This window comes from Taudactylus pleione, unplaced genomic scaffold (genome assembly GCF_031769625.1).
Source record: "Taudactylus pleione unplaced genomic scaffold, aTauple2 ptg000321l, whole genome shotgun sequence".
Lineage (NCBI taxonomy): Eukaryota > Metazoa > Chordata > Amphibia > Anura > Myobatrachidae > Taudactylus > Taudactylus pleione.
The window spans coordinates 2,580,689-2,596,678 of record NW_028284722.1 but is presented as its reverse complement, the minus strand read 5'-3'; positions in this window follow the sequence as shown (position 1 = coordinate 2,596,678).

The window sequence follows — 15,990 nt, the reverse complement described above, 5'->3', positions numbered from 1 at the left end:
GGGAGAGGCGATAACATTTTATCACCTCATCCTCTCGAATCCCATCCAACAACCGTCTTTGCCTATATAGACGTGGCCCCACATTCACCCACATTCACAGCTTATTCATCAGGAGTGGCTGCAATACTCATCTGCGCCCTAAACTGCAGCTTACTCGCTTGAACAGATGCTGCAAACATGAATTCCCACACTTGAGCCGGAAAGCGCTCCCAGTTTTAAAAAAGGGAATTTTACAAAGATAATTAAATGAATACATAAAAATATAAGGATACTATCTGAGCTAGGTGCCTTCTTCCTTCTCCAGAATGAGGTGCCTACTTCCTTGGCAGGTGACTTGGATCTGTCCGTTTCAGAAAATTTGGGTGGATTCAGACTTCTGGAGAACCGAACCGTTCATCTCTAGTAAATATACAGATGTAAAAGTACTGCATAGTGTCTACATTATCCTAATAAATTGTTTAGCAATCGATAACCTTGAATGGAAGAGCAAAGGTTTCACTCTTTGCAAACACCAGCCCAGAAGTGGCGTTAGCCATTACAGGTTGAGTCTCCCATATCCAAAATGCTTGGGACCTGGGGTATTTTGGATAACGGAATATTCTGTATTTTGGAATAATTGCATATCATAATGAAATATCTTGGGAATGGGACCCCAATATACACACAGAATGCATTTATGTGTTATATACACCTTATACACACAGCCTGCAAGTCATTTTATACAATATTTCAAATAATTTTGTGGATCAAGCAAAGATTGTGTACATACATGAAATTCATTTATGTTTCATATACACCTTATACACACAGCCTGAAGGTAATTGTATACAATATTTTTAATAATTTGTGCCTTAGACAAAGTTTGTGTACATTTTACCATCAAAAATCAAAGGTTTCATTTTCTCAGTCATTCCAAAATTATTCCGTATTTCGGAATATTCCGTATTTCGGAACATTTGGATATGGGAGACTCAACCTGTAATTCAATCATTTGCTGTTCACATTTAAATTTTCTCTTAACTAGGGCCATGGATTAAAATGTAGTAGAAATGCAGTGTATGTATAGGTCAATCCAAACGGGGATCTATGCAGATCAGTCATTTGACTCCGTTATACCCTCGTGTACAGGCTTTCAGGAATTTTTCCAAATATTATTTCCATGGTCAATAAAAATGTGTGTGACATATTGGCTTATCTCCTCTTCTGCAAACCTCTCTTATTTATTTAGCTGTCGGCTTGGACGTGCCATTTCAAATGAAATGTGTTTGACTAACCTTGTTTCGCTTGATTTCATACTTAGTATGGACTACCACAAGTATTGTGCATTGCTGCTTCTTGCTTGTTAAAACACATACTTAAATGAAATACCTTATCTCATGGGAGAAGATGATAAAAAAAAAAAAAATAATGGGAAAAAAAAAAATCTTATTATTGCAGGAAGACCGAGAGCCCTCTGAGAAAGGAAAAGGGGGGAATGTATTTTTGTAGGTCATCTGATTACACAGATTAACACAATGATGATTACATTTGAATTCTTCAAGGTGTAACGCGACAATGTTTTAGATAATCCTGAGTCAACTGAAGAACTATGTTTGCCTTGGGCCCTTAAACAAATTATAAAATAAGTCAAACGCCACTTCTGCTTTTGTTAAGTTAAAATAGCCAGGAACAGCTTAACGTAAAAAATAAAAAGCTGTAAAAATGGCTTTCCATCAATCATATGAGTTTATGTGACGTGTCTCTGCATGTTTATGGTTTTTTAAATTAGAATTAGATTGAAAAATGATATCTAGCCAGAAGTATTTGTTTTACGTAGTAAAAAGCACTCACGAGACAACGTGACCAAATAATGTTTTTCTAGTCCTTTAGAATTAAAACATCACTATTTAGAGATCATCATGACTGTAGATTAGGTAGGGACCAGTACATACAGGATATTTTAAGATTTTTAAGTTGTGAGTCTGAACAAAAATATATAGTAAGTTGGTCACCGTATAAGTGTGTAGCCTTTATTTTCTGTGTACAAAATTACTGCTTCTACACTACAGATCCATAAAGCAATCATCAGATATTAAAAGGCATGTTTTTAATTTTAATTAATTAATTTTGGAAATATTTTAATGTTAAGATGTGCCGGACCCCCGTGTTTTGGTTTTGGATCTGGAAGTGTGTGGACTCCTGTGCTTTGGTTTTGGATCTGGAAGTGCGCTGATCCCCGTGTTTTGGTTTTGTATCTGGATTCATCTTCTTGTTTTGGTTTTGGAGTTGAATAAAAACCAATAAAAAAATCAATAAAAAATTGTCAAAAATCTAAAATGTCCGATTCCAAAACCTGAGTTCAGTTTTTAATCCGAGTTCTGAACCAGCAACAGATCCGAACTGAGACTTGGTTTGAACCGGGTCACAAAAGTGAATCCAAACCTTGACCTGGTTCTACTCTGAACCCCTAAAATCGGGTGTATTCGGATTTCAGAAATCTGAACCCGCCATCTCTAATTCATGTGTATTAGATTACAGCAATTACATATTTTTATATAGAAAAAGACAGATTTTTTAATTTAATACATGGGCCCGATTTGGTGCAAGAGATGTGTGCGGAAATGTGATACAGTCCAAATCTGTATAGTCAGCAAATCGTGAGATGAGGCTGGCGTGCGTACAACACTGCATTGCCCAAACATGTGCACTTTTTTCTGGAACATTCAAAGTGCACCGCATACTTTGGCCTTTAAATCTCATGCAAATTTTACAAAAATAAGTTCATATAACAAAATTATATAGTTTGGACACCAACATGTAATATGTTAAACCTACTGTATGTAAATGTCCCTCCTTTGGATTCAAATATCCCTGTTCGCTATTTTGTGTGTAGTATTATGATTATCATATTTTATTACATAGCACCACCAGAGTTCTATAGCACCTTACATAGGGGATGAAGTATAAATATATAAATGTAAAGAATATAAGCCCTCTATGCCTTGAGGCGTTAGATCCTTACACAGATGTTATTGTCTTAATTGACCTTAATGAAGACACGGACAACTGAAGTGGAATCGAAATTGAACAAAGATTTATTAAATACACATCTCTTCGGTGGCGAATAAAAAGCATTGCTTTCCGAGCTCTAGCCCACGAATAAACTATAAATGAGGCTACCTGAAGGCCTCTGACGCAACCTGAGTTACGATTGGCTACACCCCCTTTCATTTGGCTTAGTACTACTGAGCCCCTCCTCTAGGAAGGAGCCCAGGTCCCCCCTTAAGGGCAGAGAGAACTTGCCCTGGGAAAGGCAGGCCCCCCTCAACTACCACTTGTGCCCTGTTGGGCCACTGAGAAGCAATGCTTTTCCGCCAACGCTAGGTCTAAAAGAACCACAGCCCGCCACCAAAACTACAATTCCACCCCAAATGCGGAGAAAAGGCTACGCAAAAACAGAGTCATGCCCGCTTCATTGAGGTGCACCCCGTCAGAGCGAAACAAACTGGGGTCATCATATTTGACATAAGGGTGTTTAATGACAGAACCCCCTCTTGCTGTAACGAACTTACCAACTGAAGCATTGACTTTCTTCCTCGTCCGGTCTTTCTTTAATCATTCATTTTATTTTGTTTCATTTCTTTCTTTATTCATTCTTTTATTTTTCATTTCTTTCTTTCTTTTCTTTCTTTCCCTCGAGGTAAGAAAAAAATTTGCTTTCGGCCAAATCCCTTTACACCCCCACAATGGTGACGAGTAAAAGTCTGGGTCAACCCCGCAGGGAGCGCATTCCTAGCTGCTGGTGTTAGGCCGGATGTACCGCTTGTAAGCGGACGATTTCCAGCGGCCAAGCGACTGAATGCTACTAATTGACATGCCCTCCTCTGCAGCGCAAGTGGCAGCCCCTATCCTGAAGGAATGAGTGCCGTACGCAGACGTATCCAATTTTAAAGCCAGTAAACAATGCTTAAAGACAGCTGAAAATTGGAATTTTGTGAGGAAAGAGGCATTAGCGTGCGCCAGCCAGTGTGAACAGCCGTCGGGGCGTAAACTGGCGAACTTAACTGCCAACGAAATGGGGCACACTGCTGACTGAAGCTGCTCCTTGAGGGTGATCCATCGTCCCCGGCCCAGCTGATCAGTTTTTGAGTGGTGAATTTTGCACAACAGGGAATCTGCCTTAAGGACTACGTTCTCAGCTAACATTCCAGAATCCAACGATCCTTTGGATGAGAAAAAAAAGGAGATTTGCCCCCCAGCACACTGCAGCAAAAACAATACTTAAATCCTACATCATAATAGAGATTTAGAGGTATTAGTTACACACATTTGCAAATATATGAATAAGCGCCAGGCCAGTCGTCAAGGCTCCTCTATACTGGCATCCCTAATATTAAGGGGCTCACGTCCGAGAAGCAAGGTACCCCAAAAAAATTCCAACCAAGGGCCATCCCCAGGGCATCACATGAAAAAGGGAAAAAGGTGATAGTGAAGTATAAAGATTAGATGTGTAAAGATAAATCAATAAGTGTTAATGAAATGATAAAGAATTAAAATGACATAAATAATATACAAACAAATAGAGAAGTGATAAAAGTATTCTATGTGAATTAAGTGGAGATGCCATGAGAAAGGCCCAGTCAGAACTCCCCCGGGGGCCCCACTCCCAAAAGGCTCACCCCAAAATAATTATTGCTACATAATTGTAGCACCCACTTTGGGCCATATAATTACAATTGATGTACTGCATGATAACAGTACATATATAAGCTGAGAGCTAATTTACCTTGGAGGTACCCCAAAAAACCTCCACATGGCACCTCCTCCTAATGCTGACTGCCTTCATGCCTCTCCAAACTTGCAAAAAAAATGGTAGTTGCTCAGATCAGCTTAATTGCATAACACAGGTGCTTGTAAAGGGCGGGGTTTACTCTGAACACAGAAAAAAAGGAGATTTGCCCCCCAGCACACTGCAGCAAAAACAGAAAAAAAAGATTTGCCCCCCAGCACACTGCAGCAAAAACAGAAAAAAAAGGAGATTTGTCCCCCAGCACACTGCATCCTTTGGATGATGCAACCAGCTCGCAAATTCTAAAGGCCCCATAAAAAGCCATTGAAAAAGCAACTTGGAACATGGGTGCCTCGTGTGGGTCCGCAGCTACCGTCGGGACTATTTCAACTAGCGAACGCAACAAAAGGTCAATGGGCCGCCTCCTATCCTCTTTGGGCTTGTCGCAACGAGCCCATCCTTTCATGGCTTTAGAAACTAAAAAGGATTTAGTTGGATCTGCTTTGCCATATAATTTTGAAAAATAAGCAATCCCAGCTAGGGCCGTGCTAGTGGACGACCTGGATCTGCCTCCTTCGTAACAGCCCCAGACAAAAGCGCTAAGACATTGCTCTTCTGTCTTACCTGAAGCAACCTCTGACCCGAGGAAGTGCTCCCAATCCCTCCAGGCAGCAAGGTATGCGCGACGCGTAGACGGTGCTAAAGCCAAGGTCGCCAGTCCTTCTATGCCGGCTCGACAATCTGCCACACAGAAGGAGGAAAAATTAAACCTCGCAAACTCGCGGTCGGTGCTAAGCTCCTAAACCTCAACCACTGGAAACGTAACAATGCATCTGCTATACAGTTGTCAGTCCCCAGGATGTGGCACGCCCTAAAACCGATATTCGCCTCTAAACAATGGAGGACCAAATGCCTGACTAAGGGGGTCATTCAGACCCGCTCGCGAGGTAAGTTCGCTCGCAAGCGGGTCGATGTTTGGTGAATGCGCATGCGCACGACGGAGGGAAATACGTCGCTCGGGGTCTCACACCAAAGGGGGCGTGCTGTCGATGGTGAGTGACAGCACACCCCCTTTGGTGGGCGTGCCGGGGGCGTGGCTGCCAGATGGAGGCGTTCCCATGGGAACGCCTACCATCTGAGTCCGGCCCCACTGACATCAGTAATGAGTGGGAGTGACTTTGGCTCTGATACCTCCCTACCGCAGGGTCTCATCGCAAGCCCGATGGTCGCAATGGTCTTTGACCATCGCGACCATCATCATGGACGCTCGCTATAGCTGTGGGTGGTAACCCACAGCTATGCGAGCGTCCATGAGGATGCTCCAAAAACAGGTAGGAGGGCCCTGATTCAGAGCGAGCGCTCTGGTCAGAGCGTTCAGCTCTGAATCAGGCCCACAGCGCAAAGCAGGCATGAAAGATGACTTTTGATTATTAATGGCTTGCACAACCCCCAAATTGTGGCACCAGAACACAATGTTCCGATTACTCAATTTGTGGGTCCAGAGCTCAACGGCAACAATTATTGGTAAAAGCTCCAATAGAAGCATATTTGCCGTCAAACCCGAGGCATGCCAAGCCTCTGGCCAAGGCTCTGCGCACCAATCGTCTTCAAAATAAGTGCCAAAACCAAATGCCCCGGATGCATCTGTGAACAGCTGGAGACACTTGCTATCGAAGGGCGGGGAAGGCCAAATCCATTGAACTTGTCCAAGAACGACAACCACAAAGTCAGATCGTCCTTGATTTCCCTAGGCAGACGCAATTTGTGATGGGGTAAAGATATACCTGAAGTGGCCCTCTCCAGCTTCCTACAAAAAACTTTCCCAATTGGTATCACACGGCATGAAAAATGTAACAACCCTAACAAGGATTGCACTTCCCGTAAATAAACCTTATTTGCCGTTATGCAATGACTAATCTGCTCTCTCAACCGCTGAACCTTGTCCTCAGGTAAGCGACAACAACCGGCCGATGTGTCTATCTGTATGCCCAAGTAGGATAAGCATGTCGCTGGGCCTTCTATTTTCTCATGCGCGATTGGCACCCCAAGGGTATGGAACAATGAGTTAACTGAAAAAAGCACATCGCCGCACATGGTCTGACCTGCTGGTCCCACAACTAAAAAGTCATCCAGGTAATGCGTAATACTTGCATGACCGGAACCTGTCTGAATGCACTATGTAAGTACTAAACTTCTCGAAGAACGCGCAAGAGACTGCACAGCCCATAGGCAAACAGCGATCCACAAAATAAGAACAGTCGAACCTAAAACCCATCAGCCGGAAAGATTCGGTGGGTGCAATGGCAACAAACGGAAAGCCGACTCGATATCTACCTTCGCCATTAGTGCCCGAGCCCAAAACTTCTAACCAGCCGTAGTGCATCATCAAAAGATTGGTAACTCACGCTACAAATGTTAGGCTCGATGGTGTCGTTAACAGACCGGCCAACAGGGTACGACTAGTGTTGTATGAGCCTGAACTTACCCGTGACCTTTTTGGCTACTACACCCTGGAGGAGCCCAATAAGGGTAAGGACGCATCGCAGCAGACCCTTGCTCCAAAGGCTGGTAAAATGTTGGCCAATAAGGAAACATTGTGCGCTGCAGTGCGTGCAAAAAGGAGGCTGGCACGGGTGCATGCCTCCACGGGGATGTGACCTGTGAAGTGTGCGGAACACCCAACCCACTAAGGCCAGGGTGGGCCCCAACACCTACTGCAGGCGAAAATGCGGGAGCATTAGGGACGAAAGCCGGGTGTGCAGTTGCGGCAGGTGCAGCTGGCGCGAAGCTAGTATTAAGATAACTGACCTGTGCAGGTGCAGGAGCCTGCACCGTAGCCAGAGAAGGATGGGCAGGGTAAATGTGCACCTGCAGGGGGTGCTGCGGATCAGGGCTAGGGGGCAGCGAGTAATGGGAGCTGCCATCTTGTGGCTTGAGCAGTGGGGGGGCCTGATAGGGGACAGCCGCCAGGCAGTCTCCCTCATCGTCTGTGGAGACTGCCTGGTGTGAGGGGGGGCCTGCGGGGGGGGGACCGGTGCCCGGACCTGGGTGCCTGAAATAGAAGGAGCTGGAGGGGGGAGGCGCAGCCTGCTGGACGAGGGGCCGGGGACCGGCGTGGCTGGGGTGGGGTCATGTGACACGCGAGCCGGGAGGGCAGAGGCAGGCTGGCCGGGAGTGTATGAGGTGCCTGGTGGGGGGGTTGAAGAGGGAGCCACGGGACACGCGCACTCAGGCCGCTGGAGGCGCCCGGCGCGGGGGCAGCGCGGCTGTCGCCACGGGCGGAGGCATGGGCAAAGGGGGGTAGGGAGCCGGCAGTGTATAAAACGGGTATGCGGGAAGGTGGGGGGGGGACGATGAGAGGGGATGGGAAAGTTCAGCCAGGACAGCGGGGGGGGGTGGAACGCCTTGGAAAAGACATAGTGAGGGATGGAAGGAAGAAAAGATTGACAGGGAAGAAAGTGGTGAAAGGGAAGTGATAACAAGAAGATTGTAGTGGTGAGTGTCGGGATGAATAAAGGGTATATAAAGAAGTGAATTAATGCGAGTCTGAAAAAGCAACATGGCCGACAGAGACAGATGCTGAATGCACTTAACTTCCAATTTGCAAGTCACAAAGAGGAAGTAAACCCTGCTTCCCCCCTTTTAAGTATGTGAGCTAAGGAACTCCCTACCAAAACTTGTGATAGGCTGTTTTAACCAGCCTAGACCTGTCAATCATAAGGCAGATTGACACGAACAAACACCCAATGAGCTTCTCTAACCCCCATATACACAGTCTTATGTTGCATTAGGCATATGCTGCCTTCAGCTACCTATATATAAATAAATAAGACATTTAGACAGTTACAGGCAAGTTTACAAATTGACACATAGGGCTCTATTTATTAACATTATTTTTACTAAAATAATGTGAAAAAGGGTGTTTTCACACCCTTTTAATATTATTTTAGTATCACCTACAGTTACTGTAGGGCAATTGGAGTAGAATTCGTAAAACTCTACTCCAACTCCTAAGTATCACTTAGTTTTAGTAAGAAGATCACGTTTTCCATAATTGTAATGGGAAATGTGATCTGACCAAAGTTACTAAAAATAAATTGTGAAAAAATCCCGGGGAAAGCCCTGTGATAATAACGCCACCTAGAGGTGGTGTTATCCAGGGTCTCCCCCAGTTACCGGACTCCTGCTCAACTCTAACATGCAGAGCAGAGCCCAGAGCCGGCCCCAGTAATCAGCTGTGTGGTCTAAACAGACCACACGCTGATTAACTGTAAAAAAAAGTAAAAAAAAACAAGAAAAAAAAACAAACTTACCTGAGTCCAGGGACCGATGTTTGGGGCTCCGGTGATGTCTTTGGTAAGCTGGTCTCCCATGCTGCACTGGGGCCCGGTCATCACCTGACAGGGTCCCAGTGCAGTATGGGATGTCAGTTGACTGGAGCAATAGAGGACATCACCGGAGGCCCGATAACTGCAGGTAAGTGTAATTAAGGGAGGGTGTTTTCGGGGGGGTCCGTGATCGTGGGGGCGGGGCTTAGCGATGGGGCGGAGCTTGGCATCAGGGGTGCTAGCAGCGTCAGCCGGACGGCGCATGCGTGGATCACTTTTCAAGGTATTTTTTGCAAAAATACCGTGATAAGGCTCCGGAGGGGATTCGCAGGGATAGAGCTTTCTCGCAAGCTCTGTTCCTGCAAGGGATTTGTAGTAAATCCCTGTGATATTGCCTGAATTCGGAATGCAAATTCAGTCGGTAATATCACACTACAATCTGCATTACAAAAGCAGATTGTAGTAAATAGAGCCCATATACATAATTTCAACCCACAAGTTACACATTTACATAGAGAAGACAAGAGGTCCCTGCTTGTGAGAGCTGAGTTGTGGAATGCAAAGGCTGGAGAATTAGGAGGAGGGGTGGAGAGATTAATGGAGGGGTAAGTTTAAAGGCGGAGAGGCTGGATGAAGCCTAATTGTGTAAGTGAGGGCATTTTAGAGGTTGTAAGCAGCATGGAAGACAGGAGTGGGAAGAGGTGATCAATGAGGAAGTGAGGCAGCAGTCACTGGCAGAGCAAAGTGGGCATGGGGGCGTTTGGAGGGGTGAGAAAGGCCTGACCCTGGAGATGTGAAGGTGGAAATATTGGGAGAGGAACTGAATGTGTATGTTCAGGGGGGTTGAAAGAGAGGGCAGAGTCTTAAATGACACGCAGGAAGCTGACGGAGGGAGTGGAGGTGGTGAGAGGTTATTAGGACAAGTGAGCAGTTTGTGGGTGGAGGTATGGAGAGAAAGGTGCAGACTTATCTTTCAAGACAGAGGAAAAGGAAAGCAACATTGGACAGTATGTAGGGTGTGGAATTAGTGAGGTCTTAAGGAAGTATATGTTGGATGGAATAAACTTTGGAGAAAAAGCAAATTGCAAAGCTGAGTGCAGAGAGCGATACGGGGAGGGGAAGTTAAGTAGCAGGGGCAGAGAAGGGACTTCATGGTGGTAGCTTGAGGTAGAAGATTGGGAAGAGATAATATGAAGTTAGGGAGAGAATGGGATTTCGTGCAGAGGTGCACTGCAGCAGAATGTTTAGAGATAAAAGATCAGATTAAAGAGCAATGGTTGAGGGGTTCTAGCATAGACTGATAGTAACAAGTGGGACAGCAGCACCCTGGGTAAAAGACACTGTTGTAGAACAAGACAGCAAGGTCAGGGCAGAAAAGGGTGGTGATAAGGGAGAGAAGAGCGTCTAGTGTAAGTGGCCTTTGGAGAGGGGTAAGGAGTACAATTGAACATCTTCCTGTGTACAACAAAAACGTGTTTCAGCCTCAACGCCATGTTTGTGCACTTCGTATGCTGAGATGGATGATGGACTTGGTCAATGTAGTTTGCTATTTTTGGATCAGAGTTTGATCATTTACTGTAGGATTTGACTCTTTCTTCGGGTCTGAAAACGATACAAAACATAATTTTTACACCACGGGAGATAAAAAATGTCCATGAAAGATGACACTTTGGACCTCATTCAGAGTTGGTTGAAGTGGCCGCATGGTCGTACGGGAAAAGGGGCCGGATATGCAAATGATTCCCTCGCAAGTTGCGTCCCTAAGTTCAGATCGGCTGCTGGTCGACAAAGGGGAGGAAGTGGCCGGAATACAAAAAATACGCCCCCTTCTCGTACGCATTACACGTCATCTCCGGGCATATAAGGATTAATCGAGACCATCGGGAACCATCGGAACTGGTCGTAGAACTTAAGGTTGACCATACCCTCTCTTAAGCTCTACGATCATGTCAGTGTAAAAACCTCCCATGTCACATGTGCCATGACGCTATTTTGTTAATTATGCACTCCCATAAACCGTATGCACTCACATAATTAGGCACGCCTGTGTTCGGATCTCCACTCCCCCGTTTTCAAGCACCTTCCCCTGTTACCACCCACAAACGCCTCAATCTGTCACTCAAACTACCGACCTGGCTGTGTTCAAGGAGAGAGAAATTTCTGATCATAGCGGCTAGTTTGCGCACGCGCATTGCGAACTTTACGCATGCGCAGTATAGCGAACATCGGCGGCGTACGACCGTGCGGCCGCTTCGACCGACTCTGAATGAGGTCCATTGTCTCGTTTACAGATCCAAACTTCCAATTAGTTCGCGAAAGAACTGATTCGAATTCGAATCACCCATCTCTACTCAAAACACAAAATCACCTTTTATATGTGTCAGCAGACACCCAACCTTATTTCCACATTTAGTTTGGCTTCTCAAACCAGAAAGAGCTACCCCCACTACAAACGTATGCTACACATGAATAGGCACATTGCTACACTGTGGCATTTCCACGGAAGACTTGCCATTTCCCTGTACACGAATGACCTTTACATTGCTTAAGGTTGAACAGAATAATATTTTAAAGTTTGAGATTTAATGATTCATAGCCTGCAAAGTCCTTTGCTTATTAACTTGCGATGAATTACAGATTCAGATAAAATCCTGATTCAGAAAGAAATCACATTATTTTTATATGTAAAAGTGTCTTTTTGAATTATTTATTTCTGAAATTCATCAATATAATGTTTCTCAATAATTTCACTGATAACAGAACAGTAGGGGAATTATCCAGGGTATGCAGTGAAATAGTCGACATACAGAAAGTCCACATTCAGAATGTTGACGCTAGAATGTCAACAATTGTCTTTCAAAGTGGATGTAAAATTGTATTGTCAACATGACGAATCTTGACATTCACAATGTCAACATTTTTTCAATGTCGACATAGACTTCCTATAGTCAGAGGTCATATAAGACAGAAATTACTTTAACCTTTATAAAATGTATGTAGAATAAAGGTCTGAAACTACAATGTGGCATTCAAAAAGGGTTAGCTTTATGTAATAAATATTGTATAATATTAATATTATATAATATATATATATATATATATATATATATAAATAATAGTTTAATAAATATATGGTGGTGGAAGAAAGAATGGCCAACTATTAAGCATCCACAAGACTTAAGCAAATAACACCACAACTTGAAAGGGCTTAGTTTTCCTTTATCCGGAATCAGTATGATTTAACGCCGGATCCATGCCCAGCAGTTGCAATTCCTGCACCACGGCTATACGCGCTCGGCGTCCCTTCAATCGGAATGACGGGCGTCAGGCTCCTGGCTTATATCTAATGACAGGCGTCGGCATATCGACGCCTGTCTTTAGACCCTTGCTGGGATATGACAGTCGGGAAGCCGGCTGTCGGGACTAGGTCCGCCGGCTTCCCGACTGCATACCCTTTATCCACAGCAAGTGGTAGATAACAAAACCTTTGAAAAGCCAACTATCTCTTTCAGCAAGTGGGATATATTTGATACCATACCAATACCAATGCACTATCAAAGCCTGCTCGATTAAGTGGTGCCACTGACCCCATTAGGGTGATATCAGCCTACCCAATGTATTGAAGGGGAGCACAAACCAAAGACTGCAGCATGCTGGACTGGCACTCCTTCCTGCCAGTATTAAAGCCAACAAACAAGACACAAAAGGGAAGGGAGGGTGAGAAGTTAGCTGATAAAGAGACAGAACTGGACCTGGCCATACACTAAGTAACTGAAACACCCCACCTATCATACTCCCACTTCTACCCTATTGGACCACATCAATAACTTCAACCTAACATGAGTCACGAAGCCAGCAAATTAACAACCCTATTTGACTCAGACAAGTAGTTTAATAGCTGTCCAGTATTATCGTCCTTGCATTACTCTAATGCCTGTTTTGACATTGCAAATGTCGACATTTGACATGAGGATATTCTGTCCATGTTGAACTTTAGAAGATTGGCGTTACTTCCGTAATTTTTCTATAGGAGGAAGCAGGGGCTGGCTGGCAACTTTTAGCCCTAGGGGCAGGCACAAGTAAGTGACCCGGTTTTTCCACCAGCACATTGCAGTAGGGAAAGACACATGATAATAGCCATTGTAGGTAAGGTTTTTCTAATGTGGGTGTGCTTTAAATAGCCAATGAAATATATGAAAAATTGTTATGTCAAAGAGCTATTAACAAATACAGCGACCAGCCCCATCCCAAACCAGAAACCATTCTAGTGACCCCTACAAAATGCTGACAGTATTCTAGTGATGGATATACAATGCAGGAATCATTCTACTTGCTAAAATACTGTACAATACAGGGACTATTCCTCAGTGACTGTCATATCAGGGATAATCGCAGTGATGTGCCATATAATGCAAAAGGGTTCGCAGTGATCACCAGATCAGGGAGCATTGCAGTGATGTGCCATATAATGCAGAGAGGTTTGTAGTTACCATCAGATCAGGGATCATCGCAGTGATGTGCCATATAATGCAAAGTGGTTCGCAGTGACCAATAGATCAGGGAGCGTTGTAGTGATATGCCATATAATGCAGAGAGGTTTGTAGTGACCAAGAGATCAGGGAGCAATGCAGTGATGTGCCATATAATGCAGAGAGGTTTGTAGTGACCATCAGATCAGGGAGCATTGCAGTGATGTACCATATAATGCAAAGGGGTTCACAGTGACCAATAGATCAGGGAGCGTTGTAGTGATGTACCATATAATGCAGAGAGGTTTGTAGTGACCATCAGACCAGGAAGCATTATAGTGATGTGCCATATAATTCAGAGAGGTTTGTAGTGACCATCAGATCAGGGAGCATTGCAGTGATGTACCATATAATGCAAAGGGGTTCGCAGTGACCAATAGATCAGGGAGCATTGCAGTGATGTACCATATAATGCAAAGGGGTTCGCAGTGACCAGTAGATCAGGGAGCATTGCAGTGATGTGCCATATAATGCAGAGAGGTTCAAAATGACTGTCAGATCAGGGAGCGTCGCAGTGATGTGCCATATAATGCACAGAAGTTCTCAATAACCGTCAGATCAGTGAGCATTGCAGTGATGTGACATATAATTCAAAGGGGTTCGCAGTGACCAACAGATAAGGGAGCGTTGTAGTGATGTGACATATAATGCAGAGAGGTTTGCAGTGACAGTCAGATCAGGGATCATCGCAGTGATGTGACATATAATGCAAAGGGGTTGCAGTGACCAACAGATAAGTGAGCGTTGTAGTGATGTGCCATATAATGCAGAGAGGTTTGCAGTGACTGTCAGATCAGGGATAATTGCAGTGAAGTGCCACATAATGCAAAGGGGTTCGCAGTGACCAACAGATCAGGGAGCAGTGCAGTGATGTGCCATATAATGCAGAGAGGTTCGCAGTGACTGTCAGATCAGGGAGTGTTGTAGTGATGTGCCATATAATGCAGAGAGGTTTGCAGTGACCGTCAGATCAGGGAGCATTGCAGTGATGTGCCATATAATGCAAAGGGGTTCGCAGTGACCAACAGATAAGGGAGCATTGTAGTGATGTGCAATATAATGCAGAGAGTTTCACAGTGACCGTCAGATCATGGAGCGTCGCAGTGACTGCCATATTATGCAGAGAGGTTTGTAATTACCGTCAGATTAGGGAGCATTGCAGTGATGTGCCATATAATTCAGAGAGGTTTGCAGTGACCGTCAGATCACGGAGCATTGCAGTGATGTGCTATATAATGCAGAGAGGTTTGCAGTGACTGTCAGATCAGGGAGCATTGCAGTGATGTGCCATATAATGCAGAGAGGTGTGCAGTGACCGTCAGATCAGGGAGCATTGAATTGATGTGCCATATAATGCAGAGGGGTTTGCAATAACCATCAGATCTGGGATCATCGCATTGATGTGACATATAATGCAAAGGGGTTCGCAGTGACCAACAGATAAGGGAGCATTGTAGTGATGTGCCATATAATGCAGAGGGGCTCACAATAACCATCAGATCAGGGATCATCGCAGTGATGTGACATATAATGCAAAGGGGTTCGCAGTGACCAACAGATCAGGGAGCATTGCAGTGATGTGCCATATAATGCAGAGAAGTTCAAAATGATTGTCAGATCAGGGAGCGTCGCAGTGATGTGCCATATCATGCACTGGGGATCGCAATAACCGTCAGATCAGTGAGCATTGCAGTGATGTAACATATAATGCAGAGAGGTTTGCAGTGACCAACAGATCAGGGAGCATCGCACTAATGTGCCATACAATGCAAAGGGTATCGCAGTGACCAACAGATCAGGGAGCAGAGCAGTGATGTGTCATATAATGCAGAGAGATTCGCAGTGACTGTCAGATCAGGGAGCGTTGTAGTGATGGGCAATATATTGCAGAGAGGTTCGCAGTGACCGTCAGATCAGGGAGCATTGCATTGATGTGCCATATAATGCAAAGGGTTTCGCAGTGACCAACAGATCAGGGAGCGTTGTCGTGATGTGCCATATAATGCAGAGAGGTTTGCAGTGACTGTCAGACTAGGGAGCATCACAGTGACTTCCTTATAATGCAGAGAGGTTCACAGTGACCGTCAGATCATGGAGCATTAGCAGTGACTGCCATATAATGCAAAGGGGTTTGCAGTGACCAACAGATCAGGGAGCATTGTAGTGATGTGCAATATAATGCAGAGGGGTTCGCAGTGACCAACAGATGAGGGAGCATTGCAGTGATGTGCCATATAGTGCAGAGAGGTTCAAAATGACTGTCAGATAAGGGAGCGTTGCAGTGATGTGCCATATAATACACAGGGGTTCACAATATCTGTCAGTTCAGTGAGCCTCGCAGTGAGGTGACATATAATGCAAAGGG